At 39.2% G+C, this 13131-nt stretch overlaps 1 protein-coding gene across 2 annotated transcripts in view; it reads right to left on the bottom strand.

The window, feature by feature from the left end:
- LOC101163604 (apolipoprotein C-II) overlaps positions 1-13131 on the bottom strand; it is a 302043-nt gene that overhangs the window by 48930 nt on the left and 239982 nt on the right. The gene's annotated exons all lie outside the window — the stretch shown is intronic.

Genomic DNA, 13131 nt, shown 5'->3' with positions numbered 1-13131 from the left:
ATGAGATCAATTGGATTGAGGTCTGGGGAACGAACAGGCCGGTCCATTACATCAATACCTTTGTCAAGCAGAAACTGCTTACACTCTCCAGCCACATGAGTAGTCTTGTCTTACATTAGGAGGAACCCAGAGCCAATTAAATTTGATAGAAATTTAGCTCAGCTGTTCATTTTAGGTACAGAAGAGGAGGACTTTGATAGATTTTTGGATGCTGATTGATGACTGAAAAATTAAAAAAAATAATCACAACCAACTCAGTTTTGCTCCTGCTGCCTTTTTTTTACACACACCAGCATGCATGTTTATCCGGTATGTTTTAACATGCACTAAAACCCGGTGCGCCTTTTGTATGTGTCAAATACATAAAGCACCCTTAACTAAAACTGCGCCCTATAATCCAGTGCGCCCTATAATCCAGTGCCCCCTATGGTCGTGAAAATATGGTACTTGGTCATATAAATACAGTATATATATATATATATAGAGAGAGAGAGAGAGAGAGAGAGAACAGAACAGAAGGCTTTATATGTATCCATGTTTCAGAGCATCTGTACATTTAAACTACAATAAAGATGTCACATGGACGTTGTACTGGATGTTAGACAGATGTTGAAAAAGGCATGTAGCCTGGTGCTAAGCAACAATTTGGATTATTGAAAGTTTGGGACCCTTTAAAATCGTTTTAATGTGTGAAACGTTTAGGAAACAACAGATCTCACACCACATGAGGCTGTGCGCTTTGACCAGTTTCCTCCTTTAAGCCGCTGTTTATACAAACCGCCAGACCTGCAAATTTTGCATTAGGAAGGTAAACATCACAAGTCGAACTGTGGTCTGCAGGGCATGGCCGGCCCTCCCTATACGCGAATTACACAGCCGCGTAGGGCCCCCGTCACTACCAGGGCCCTGAAGTGGCGAAAAAAATAAAACAAAGAAAGACCCAAATCTGGCAACCCATTTCATAGAATTTCCGTACCAATGTGCGCTCTGAATGTTGTGCAAAAGAAAGTTGCCTGCACTTTTGTGATCCCCCCTTCAACACACCTGAACCAATCTGGCATCCCAAATAATGTCGTTATGCCACTCTTAGCAACGATTGGTTAACATCACTGCATCTGAGCCTGGCACAGTGTGGATTTACGAGCGCATTTTGTTTCAATAAAGTTGGGAAAAAGAAAAAAATGAGCACATTTTGTCACACTGATCAAAGCGACAACAAGAGAACTTCATGCCACAGAGACTTTATCCATCAGGAGCTGAAAAAAGATGAAGAGCTTCAACATCAATCACAAGGTAAGTCTGGAGGATGTTGGGGCCGTATTTTTTACATTATCCAGTATTTCTGTGCAGCTGCGCAATTTACGTAAAATACTAATCGATCCGAGGTGAAGATTGCACATAAACTACCCTGGTTGTCGTAATTTCCAAAGGAAAACTCGAAAATAATTCTGATACCCAATTTTGTCTCAGCTGACAGTTTCTTCTGCTCTCAAAAAGTATTGGAGGTGGTGCAGCGTCCACATTCCAAGATGATCCTGACTTCACTGAAGATGTCATCTCAGGTAATTTTAATAGCATGTAAAGTAATTTAAAAAGCAGTGTATGCAAGCTGAAGAGTATGGAGTCCCAAGTTGTTCATAATTAAATTAATAAATATGACCTCAAAAAAAAAAAAAAAAAAATATGACCTCATGCAAATATACAATCAACCAATAAATCTGTCATAAATATATACAAACATCATGAAATTGTGAAAACCCTGCACACAGATTTTAAATGAGCCACTAAACTATTATTAGTATTCTGCTATAGTTATTTTATTGGCTTTATCATTGATTATTGTATAATAATAAGTCTTGTTTTTTAGCTGCAGAAGAAACTCCTGTCACCACTTCTACTGTTGAAAGGGAAAACATTTGACTGTTTTACTTTTCACTGTTTGCTTTTATTGAAGTTATTTATCTCATGTTCCAGAGGCTCCAAGAGAGGCGTGTATGGAAGAGGAGCCTACTGGACCCAAAATTCCACCTACCGGTACCTCAAATCCAGTTGGTCCAGCTGAATGACCAACCACACTCTCTGATCCAGTAAGAATGGATTTGGTGCAAAGAGGTCCTTTTCAGACTGAGAAAGACTCTGACTTTCCAAAATCACCCTTATTGAGCTGTTTTTTTCTTTATGTTGGATTGTTTTATCGTTATCTGATTTGGTATTAAGTTGCTGTTCTTAACAAGTTGGAGTTTTGTGAATGTCATTTGTTGAGTGCCTAATGTTACATTAAAAAACACATATCTATATACATTTGTCATTCATATTTATTTGTTTGCATTTAAAATTTGTTCGGCACCACTAAATGTGCATCCAACATGCAGGCAATATAGTGTAATCAATCCTTCGGCATCAACAATAATCCACAAATGTATAAATAAAGAGATCTCATTTATATTACAACAACAGTTGCACTTTATTGGTGCTGCTGATCAGTTAGAAGGCCCACAAATTAAATTTCGCTTAGGGCCCCCAGAAGACCAGGGCCGGCTCTGCTGCAGGGTCCACCTTTACTTTGAACATAACTGCTTAATTTGTGTCCGTTAATGAGCAGTCATATCATTGATATGTTAGTTGTAAGGGTTTATAAAGTTGTAGTTACATTACATTATAAAGATTATATTATGAATGTTCTACTGTTATACACTAAATAAAGTTGTGTTACCTATGTTACATGCTTTTGTAATTGTTGTTCAATTCATTCATAAAGAAGTCTATGTCAACACTTTAATTCAAAACAGACATCTTTCTTACTCTTTGTAGGTGATTTTGTTGTATACTTTAAATAATAAAAGTAATTTAAAAACAATTCTTTGCCTGCATAGGGCAAGGAACCAAATATGATCAATTTGTTCACTTTAATTTTCTGCAAAACAACATATTTTTTGAAATGTCCTACAATAGCACACTTATACTGTTTTTTATTTATATTTCATTGAATTTTAATTAGTGCCCCATAAAGGGTTATGGTTGATTGTAAAAATAGAACAAAATCAGATAAACTACCAGGAATTAGAAAGTACAGAAACATAGGATGTATCAACACACAGGACTGCTGAGAAACTGAGATCATCAGGATGTTGTTTCTCCATCTTTTGTTTTTATGCATCTGTGTGTTGGAAAATACCACTAGCTCTGGAATGATTTAGTGTGACAAACATTTGAGTTTTGATTTTTTCCCCTTAAAGCACCTACCCCATATCACGACAACCCTACACTATCTCCATATATATATATGATTACCTTTGGCACACTTATGACATGAAATATGAGTTATTTTCTCAAGTAATTTTCCTACCTGTAAGTAAAACAATTCGATCTCTGAGGCACTGCCTTTAGCTCCTTGTGGGTGGTCCCCATTTCATGGCATCATCCCAGAGCCAGCCTCAACAGTGTGTCAGCTTTTTGCTCACGAAAATAAATTACATCATCCCTCTCAGCAAAGACAGATGTGCATAGGGGTGTGATGATAACCGCATCCCCCTGGTGATGACCTGATTTTTTTGTTGTGTGTGTGTGTGTGTGGGGGGGGGGGGTAATCTGTAACACCAAACATGAATGCGCACTGTTAGATTTCGATGAATATCACTACGTTTTGTTTGGGAAGTATTTTGTGTAGCACAACGTTACGTGTCTGTATAAACAAAGGTGGAGCCCCCTGCCCCGTGTTCTTCATGGGTGTCAGACTTCATGGCTACCGGAAAGGTGACAAAGTGTCTGCAGTCTCATTTATTGGGCAATTATACTGGGCAATAAAGAATATTCTGAGAAGATGTCTGTTTCAGAGAACACAGGTGAAACTCGCCCCTGTTTTGTCTCTGAGTCATTATTCATTATTTGTGTGTGCAAGAAACTGACGGGGTTACAAACTAATATAATACAGTCCTTTCTAGACAATCCAGTTTCTTCACAATATTTCTAGACCTTTGACAGAGTGGAATGGATTTACCTGTTGGAAACTTTGGGAAGATCTGGATTTGGTTGCCCTGGATTAAACTATTATGTTCATGCCCTTCAGCCATGCTGCTTATTAATGATACATATTCCAAACCGTTTAGGTTATACTGTATTGTGGTACCCGTCAAGGCTGTGCCCTCAGACCCCTTCTTTTTGTATTAGCCATCAAGCCGTTAGCTATTGCTTTAAGAAGTCATTCTTCCTATCATGGTATAAAAAGGTGGGGCACAGAACATAAGCTAGCTCTCTATGCCGACGATCTCCTGCTATTCATATCCAAGGCTGAAACAACTATCCTAGACCTCTTGATAAAATTTGGTAAAATTTCAGGATACAAACTCAACCTACACCAAAATGAACTGCTGCCACTCAACACTTAAGAATTAGTTTTGAAAAGTATCAATTTACCCTTCAAGATTGCCAAGGAGGGGTTTGTATGTCTTGGAATTAGAGTGACACGAGATTTTTGTGACCTTTTCAAAGAAAACTTTGCTAAATTGCAAACAAACATGCAGCAAGAGTTCTTCAAGTGGTGACCCCTCTATCTCTCATTAATTGGTTGTGTAAATGTGGTTGAAATGTCAATATTGCCCAGATTTGTATACTTATTTCAATGCCTCCCAGTGTTGATCTCTAATTCCTATTTTAAAAAGCTCCATTCAACTATTTCATCATTTATTTGGAATGTTAAAAAGGCACATTTACGTAAAGAACATTTGATGAAACCAAAGTAGGAAGGTGGTCTAGGTCTTCCAAATTTTTGCTTCTATTACTGGGCTGCCAATTTGTGCTGTCTTTCCTTCAGGGGAAAAGATTCAGATTGTACTAGGCCAGGGTTCACCAACCTTTTTGAGACCGAGGGTTTTTTCATGGGCACCAAGTGGTATGAAGGGCGCCACTAAAAACCTCCTAGCCCCCCCCCACCCCCCCACCCCCCCCAAAAAAAAAAACAACACAATTTGAGGACTTCCTTTTGTGTGCCCTATTTTTATTTGCTCATTTTACACACAAAAACATGCATGAATTTTCTAGACTCGTATTACAGGGGGGGGGGGGGGGGGGGGGGGGTCAAACTCAGTTGCAGAGGGAGCCTAATTTCAAAACAGACTTTAGGTTGCAGCCGAACAAGATAAATATTTATTGAACACACTAAAGCTAAACTTTTAAACCTTTAAAACTTTAACTTAATTTTAACTTTTTAAACATAAATGTAAATAAAAACAGACAGGAATATTAATCCTCACATTAATGGATTACTCAACCACCTCAACCTATTCTCAAAATCTTTACATTACATGAATCATAAGAATGTCCAGAAATTGTGTAATTTATTTGATCTATTTAAACTTTTGTAATAGACCCTTACTTTTAGTGATTATTTTTTAAGTTATATTTGTTTACATATTTGGGTTTTCTTTGTCTACCTTTATCTCAGAATTGATATTGTTGTCATTGACAGACCTGCCGTGGTTGTTTGTTGAATATTTTCTTCAATAAAAAAAAAAAGATTTTTTTTTTGGGTGCATTCCCTGCGGGCGCCACAAGGGGTGCTCGCGGGCGCACTGGCGCCCGCGGGCACAGGGTTGGTGACCCCTGTACTAGGCCAACATGGGTAGAGATGGAAAGACTTTCTTCTAGCCCTCTTTTCCTGCTACATGTAGTTGGGGCATCTCTTCCACTAAGTAAAAACTTGTTGTTTAACAATCCAATCGTTCATAATTCTGCTAAAATTTGACTACAATTTAGGAAACACTTTTGTCTTTTAGGAATGAGTTTACTAGTTCCGATCGCACCTAATGTTTTCTTCCCACCTTCAGCCCAAGACTCAACAATTCTCAGGTAGCAACAAGGGCTGAAAACTTTAGATAATTTATTCCATGAAAAAAAAACTTTTCAGCAGATATCTGATAAGTACAACCTTCCAACATCTAATTTTTTTAGATACTTTGTCACAGTCTCCATGCCAGGGTTCCCAGACAAACCTCCAAACAATGCAATGGATGATTTCTAATCCCCCTAAAAAGAAAGCCATTTTAGCAATGATAGGTCCGATTTCAAGTCTGGACACAACTTAATGTCAGTCATTAAAAGGGGTTGGGAGACTGATCTTGATTTGATTTGATTTTTGATTTTATTGATTTATTTCAAGCATTGTAGTCAAAGCAATAGATAAATTACACATATTTTTTAAACTCATTACAGAAATGATGTAATGCATAGGTTAAAAAGACAGAAAATAAATCAAAAACAAAAACATCACTTAAATCACAATTTGCTTAATTAAATACAGTGATCATTAACTTAAGTATAAGTAGAGTTTGATTGCTTGAAAAGGAGTGGGAAGAAGCAAGCTTATATAATCCCACCCCTACTGAGTTCATTCATTTGATAGTTTTACAGTGTTTTAAATCCGGTTCTGATCAGATAGATACTCTTGAAATAACAAAATCCAGTGCCTAGAAATGATTGATGATCTTCAGAAATTCATTCATGATTTCAGTAAACAGTAATGGTACCGATATGTACTATTAATTGATTATCATTAGAACACATGATCACATCAAACCAGTAATTGTTGCTACACATTGAAGATCAAGTAAACAAAATCAATAGCTTATTGGTTGTAATTCAAACCTTTCAGTAATCATTATTGCACATTACAACGTAAAACTCAGTGGTTGTAATTAAAAGAACTTTGATTATTTCACCACACTCAAGTTCACACATGTATTTGGAATTATTCAAGCACCTGTTGATCCTTAAATCCTCTTATCTTCATAGCCTGAAATAAGAGTTTCTTTATACATTTTCTTGAATATTTGGATATTTAAACAGTTTTTGAGTTCATTACTTAAACCGTTCCATGTTTAGTGCCACACACCAACACACAGAAACCTTTCTTAGTGGTTCTTATCAGTTTGATCTTGAAGTTCCTACATCCCCCAGTTTGTAGTCTCCTTCATTTTCAATGAACTGTTTTTGGATATTGAATGGTAACGATTTCCAACTGGCTCCGTATAAAAGTTGTGCAGTGTAAAAATCCACAAGGTCATACAGTTTTAAAAGTCTAGATTGATAAAATAAATTGTTTGTATGATCAAGATATCTGGCTTTATGTACAATTCTGACGGCTCGTTTTTGAAGTAAAAAGAGAGGATGTAGTGAGCTCTTGTAATTATTCCCCCAAATTTCTATACAGTAGGTGAAATGGGGTAATACTAAGGAGCAGTACAAAAAATATCTACTGTTGTATCCTAATATGTGTTTAGATATATTTACGATTGAAACACTTTTTGAGACTTTAGTTTGTATGTGTCTGATGTGTGGCTTCCAACTTAGTTTGTCATCGATAAAAACCCCTAAGAATTTGATTTCTGTAACACTTTCGATTAAGACATTATTTATTTCAATTTAGAGCTCTTTATTGGCGTTGTAGTTTCCAAAAAACATCACTTTGGTTTTATCTAGGTTCAAAGATAGTTTGTTGTAATCCATCCATAATTTTATTTTGTTTAACTCTGTGTTTACCACATTGATGAATTCCTTATGATTGTATAGAATATATTTGTGTCATCAGCAAATAAAATGAGTTTCATAAGCTTTGAAACATTGAAAAAGTAGTTTATGTAAATATTGAATAGCAGCGGGCCCAGGATTGATCCTTGTGGGACACCACAACTTATCTCTTTGTTTTCTGATGTGTATTCATCAATCTTGACAAATTGTTTTCTTCCCGTTAAATAGCTTTTGACCCAAGTTAGCGCTAGTCCTCTTATCCCATACACTTCTAGTTTGTCAAGTAGGATGTCATGATTGAGAGTATCAAATGCTTTTTTTAAGTCAATGAAAATTCCAGCTGCATATTTCTTTTTGTCCAAAGCATTTGTGATTTACTCCACAGCATCAATGATAGCCAATGAGGTTGATCTATTTGATCTGGTTTTCATTTATAATATTATGGTTTTCAATACATAAAGCTAATTTATCATTGAATACTTTTTCTAAAATTTTTGAGAATTGTGGAAGAAGAGAAACAGGTCTATAGTTTGTAAATTGGTGTTTGACTCCACTCTTATAGATAGCAATCACTTTGGCTATTTTCATTTGGTTTGGAAATCTCCAAGTTCGTAATGATAAGTTACATATGTATGTTAGAGGCTTAGATACACAATAAATGACCTTTATCACCACCTTCATATCTATATCATCACAATCTTTTGAGTTTTTACTCTTGAATCTATTCACAATTGATATCAGCTCATTTTCATTCACATCAGAGATAAAGATTGAGTGTGGGATTTTTTCGATGGGTGGATTATTGTCTTTGCTAGTTTTGCATTTTGTAATTTCCGCTGCCAACTCTGGACCCACGTTTACAAAATAGTTATTGAGCCCGTTTGCTGCTTCATTGATGTTATAGCTTTGACCCTTGTCATCTGTAAAGTAATCTGGATAAGTTCGCTTTTTTGTCCCGTTTTTTAATGATGTTATTTAATATTTCACAAACTTGCTTTACGTTGTATTTATTTTCATTCAGTAAATTATTGAGGTACACTTTTTTACTGTACCGTGTTATTTCAGTTAGTTTATTTTTATATGACCTATGTCTTCGTTCAGTTTCTCTTGTCCTCTGTTTTAAGAATTTTTATAGAGGTTATTTTTCTTTTTACAAGCATTTTGTAGACCGGTGGTTAACCAAGGGCATTTGGCAAATTTGTTTTTGAATTTATAGATTGGACAGTTCTTATTGTAAAGTGAGCTAAATATTTCTAAAAAAAACATTTATAAACAATATAGACATCTTTCTCTCGGTACACAGAGTTCCAGTTTTGTTTTGATATGTCATTATTTAGAGATTTCATGGTTTTTTCATTTCCTAATCTTTTGTATACTGGTTCTTTTACAATTTTTTTTTGTCTTCACATTGATGTCAAATAGTGCAAAAACTGGTAAATGATCAGTTATGTCACATATCATTAGTCCACTCATGAGTCTATTCTATGTTATTTGTAAAAATATTAACAATAAGAGTAGCACTTTGAGTAGTGATTGACATGGTGCCTCTGTCAGATACCTGCCTCCTCCCCCTTCCTGCTCTGCCGTGGATGCGACCAGCTGGTTCCACTTACCTCGTCATCTTCCCTGCCTTCTTAAGGAGATCCAGGACCTTTCTTCGACGCCAGTTCGTTGTTCCTCTCACGGTGCTTAGTCTGGCTCTCTCATGTCTTGTGTTTCACCTTGGTTTTACCTCGCTAATTGTGCCTCGCGGTTCCACTCTCAGGAATCTTCTTCACGAGTGTTCCATCGGGGCTCGCAGTTCACCAGCCTCGCTCTTCTTCCTCATAACGGATCCAGCTAAATCTGCAAGCTCGAGCTCCATCTGCCACAACCCTCCAGTCAGCTGTCACGCCACATCAAGAACTCTGTTACAGACTCTCCTTCAGAGAATTAAATCCTCTTGCACTCACCTCTCGTTTCCGAGTATCCTTCCGGGTTCCAGCGTCTGGGTCTATCTGAAATCCCGCGTGACCATGACAGAACGAACTGGCCCAACTGCGGACCCAGCTGACCTGGAAGGTCTCCGCCACGCCATATCTATTCAAGGTAATGTCCTAAGTCGCCAAGCTTACGCCCTCACTCAAATGTCCGCGGCTCAGCAAGAACTTTTCAGCCGTCTCGACAGTATTACTCATACTCTTACAGAGTTAACAGGACAGCCTTCGAATACCGCTGCCTCAGCTCAAGCTGCTATTTCCGGCAACAACCCGACTTCCGCCGCACCCATGACCCCCGAAAACTTCCGCCTCCAGCCGGAACCATTCAGCGGCGATGTTGCAGCCTGCGGGGGATTTCTCCTACAATGTCGGCTCATCTTTCAGCAGGCCCCCAGATTCTATCAGTCGGATCACAGCAGAATTTCCTTAATAGTGAACTCCAAGGCAATCGCTCGGTAAGTGAACATTTGATTGATTTTCGTATTTTAGCGGTGGAGGCCGGCAGGCCTGACCCCGCCCTCAAGGGTATATTCTATCAATCCCTGAGTGAAAAAATTAAGGATCATTTATGTTCACAGCCCGAAGCTAATACCTTTGAAGAGCTTGTCTCTGCAGCCCTCCGATCCGACGTCCGGCTGCGAGAGCGTCATGCTTAACGAAGCCAAAAGCCACCTGTTTTCCCTCAGAACCCTGGAGCTCTAAGTCAGGCTTTTCCATTACCAGTACACAAACCACCAGTGCATGTTTTTGATGAGCCCATGCAAGTAGGTCATTCAAAGCTAACGGCCGAGGAACGACAGAAACGTCTTGAAGAAGGCCTGTGTTTCTATTGCGGCTGTCCCGGTCATCTGGTTTGTCAATGTAGTAAACGTTTAAACTCCAGAACCCCTCGTTAGATGACAGGTCATGGGGGGTCGAAATTAATCACGTCAAAGAAACTAAATTTTTGTATGTTCCTGTCAAAATTGCTCATCAAGGTCTAGTCAATTACTTTAACGCACTCATCGATTCTGGCGCTGAACATAGTCTTATCAACCTGCAACTCGTTAACCACCTATCGTTACCTTTCGAACCCCTCGAGTCTCCTATTAACGCCGCTGGGTTAGGCGGCAAACAACTTTCCCGCATCACGTCTCGTACTAAGCCGCTCCTCTTTTTTACCTTCGGCAACCATAGAGAATACCACCAGTTTTTTATCACGCAGTGCCCTCAGACCCCCATCATCCTGGGGTTCTCCTGGCTAAACACTCACAACCCACACATCGATTGGGCCGTCCCTCGCATCGCCAACTAGAGTACCTATTGCATGGCAAACTGTCTTCATTCCGCCATTCCCTCCGCTATTTCCACCACCGCGGAGTCAAAAAAAAGTATCGACCTGTCCAAAGTACCTTCCTGCTATCATGACCTCAGAACTGTTTTTTGTAAATCTAAAGCCAGTGCGCTGCCACCCCACAGACCCTATGACTGCGCCATAAAACTGCTTAACGGCGCTCCCCTCCCTGAGGGAAAACTATTCAACCTTTCCGGTCCTGAAAAGGAAGCCATGGAAAAATACATTCAGGAGGCTCTTTCTTTCCACCACAACCACCCCTCAACGTCCCCGGTCGGCGCAGGGTTTTTCTTCGTGGAAAAAAGGACAAGCCCCTGAGACCCTGCATTGACTGTCGTGAGTTGAACCAGATTACAGTTAAAGATAAATATTCACTCCTGCTCATTAACTGTTTTTGATTCTGTCCAGAAGGCAAAAATATTTTCCAAGCTTGATCTCCGTAATGCTTATCATCTGGTCCGCGTTCGTGAGGGCGACGAATGGAAAACGGCCTTCAACACTCCCCTGGGCCATTATGAATATCAGGTCATGCCGTTCGGCCTCACCAACGCCCCCGCTGTTTTCCAACGGCTTGTGAATGATGTACTTCGTGACTTCTTAAATAGGTTTGTTTTAATCTAACCTGGACGATATATTAATTTACTCGTCCAGTCTTCGCCAGCATGAGCATCACATTCGTTTAGTCCGGGAGACACTACTTGAGAACCAATTATTCGTAAAGGCAGAAAAATGCGAATTTCATACGTCATCAGTCCCCTTTTTGGGGTATATTATTGAAGCTGGTAACATTCGGCCTGAGCCGGCAAAAATAGAAGCTGTCACTCAATGGGAGATCCCACAGACCCGAAAAAACCTACAGCAATTTTTGGGCTTTGCAAACTTCTACAGAAGATTCATCCGAAACTACAGTGGCATTGCAGCCCCCCTCACTCAGCTTACTTCTATTAATAAGCCCTTTGTTTGGACCCCTGCTGCCGATGTGGCTTTTAAAAAACTCAAAGAACTTTTTGTCACGGCGCCCATTCTTATACATCAGAAGCATCAGATGTTTCATTGTCGAAGTGGACGCCTCCGATTCTTGAGTTGGAGCCGTACTATCACAGCATGAAGGACCCAGAAGGCCAGAAGTCAGAATCTGTGAATTTAATTCTAACTTTACCAAACTGACATTTTTATTATTTTCATAAATAATAATAATAATAATAAAAGCATACCCTAATTTTATTTTTTTATTTTTTATTTTCTCCTCTTGGGTTAATGCGGGACAGTGAGGACAGTGAGTGGGTCACAGAGACAGAGAAACATGTTTGCAGTTACTTTTTGTTGTTGTTGTTGTTGTGATGTTCTCGACCACCGTACTTCAGCAACATAAAAGTGGGTTGTAAAATATTTTCTGTTGCACCTTAGGGGATAATTTTGAGTAGCCCCATTTTGTTAGGATTCAGACATGTGCCCAAGAAGGGACATTTGAATGTTTTACTGATGCTTTCTTAGCGTTAAAACACAGAAGAACAAACCCAGCTCACAGGAAAGGGTGGGTAAAGGTCAGATTATCATGTGTCTTTATTCCCTAAATTAAAGGAGAGAACTATGAAAGCCAGTGTTGCATAAAAAGAAAAGAGAAAGAAACAATCAAACGTGGCAAATCAAATAACGAAACCGGACTTTGTCTAAGAACACTGTGAACTATAGAAAACCTTTATTGTGAATTGTGTAACTAAAAATGTTTAGTGTGAGAAGTTTTTTTCCTGTGTTGTTTCAGTTGTGCTTCTTCTATCGGGAGACAAATTGCAAGTGGTCAGGTCTTATCCATTGGTTCAGGCTGCGATACTGTAGGTATTGTTGAACATGAGTTTCTTCATGCTCTCGGCTTCTACCATGAATAGTCCAGATACGACAGAGATGATTTTGTGACCATTGTACGGGATAACATCCTCAAAGGTTTGAGAAATAATGTACAGAGTATGCACGGTGGAGCAGTTGTTAGCGCTCTTGTCTCACAGCAAGAAGGCCCCCGGTTCAAGTCCCAGCTGGGGGACCTGAAAACAGAACAACAATGGGGGACCTTTCTGTGTGGAGTTTGCATGTTCCCCCCGTGCATGTGTGGGTTCTCTCCGGGATCACCGGCTTCCTCCCACCGTGCATGTGTAATGCTTCATAGGTTAATTGGCAACTCTAAATTGTCCATAGGTATGACTGTGAGAGTGAATGGGTGTGTGATTGTGGACATTCTACCCTGCGACAGACTGGCGACATGTCCAGGGCGTCCACTGGCTTTGTCCACAAGTGGCCGGGACA

The sequence above is a fragment of the Oryzias latipes genome, chromosome 16, assembly GCF_053564925.1.
Source record: "Oryzias latipes strain Hd-rR chromosome 16, Olatipes_Hd-rR_3.1".
NCBI lineage: Eukaryota > Metazoa > Chordata > Actinopteri > Beloniformes > Adrianichthyidae > Oryzias > Oryzias latipes.
Note: the sequence above shows the minus strand (reverse complement) of the source record. Positions and strands in the feature narration are given on the sequence as shown.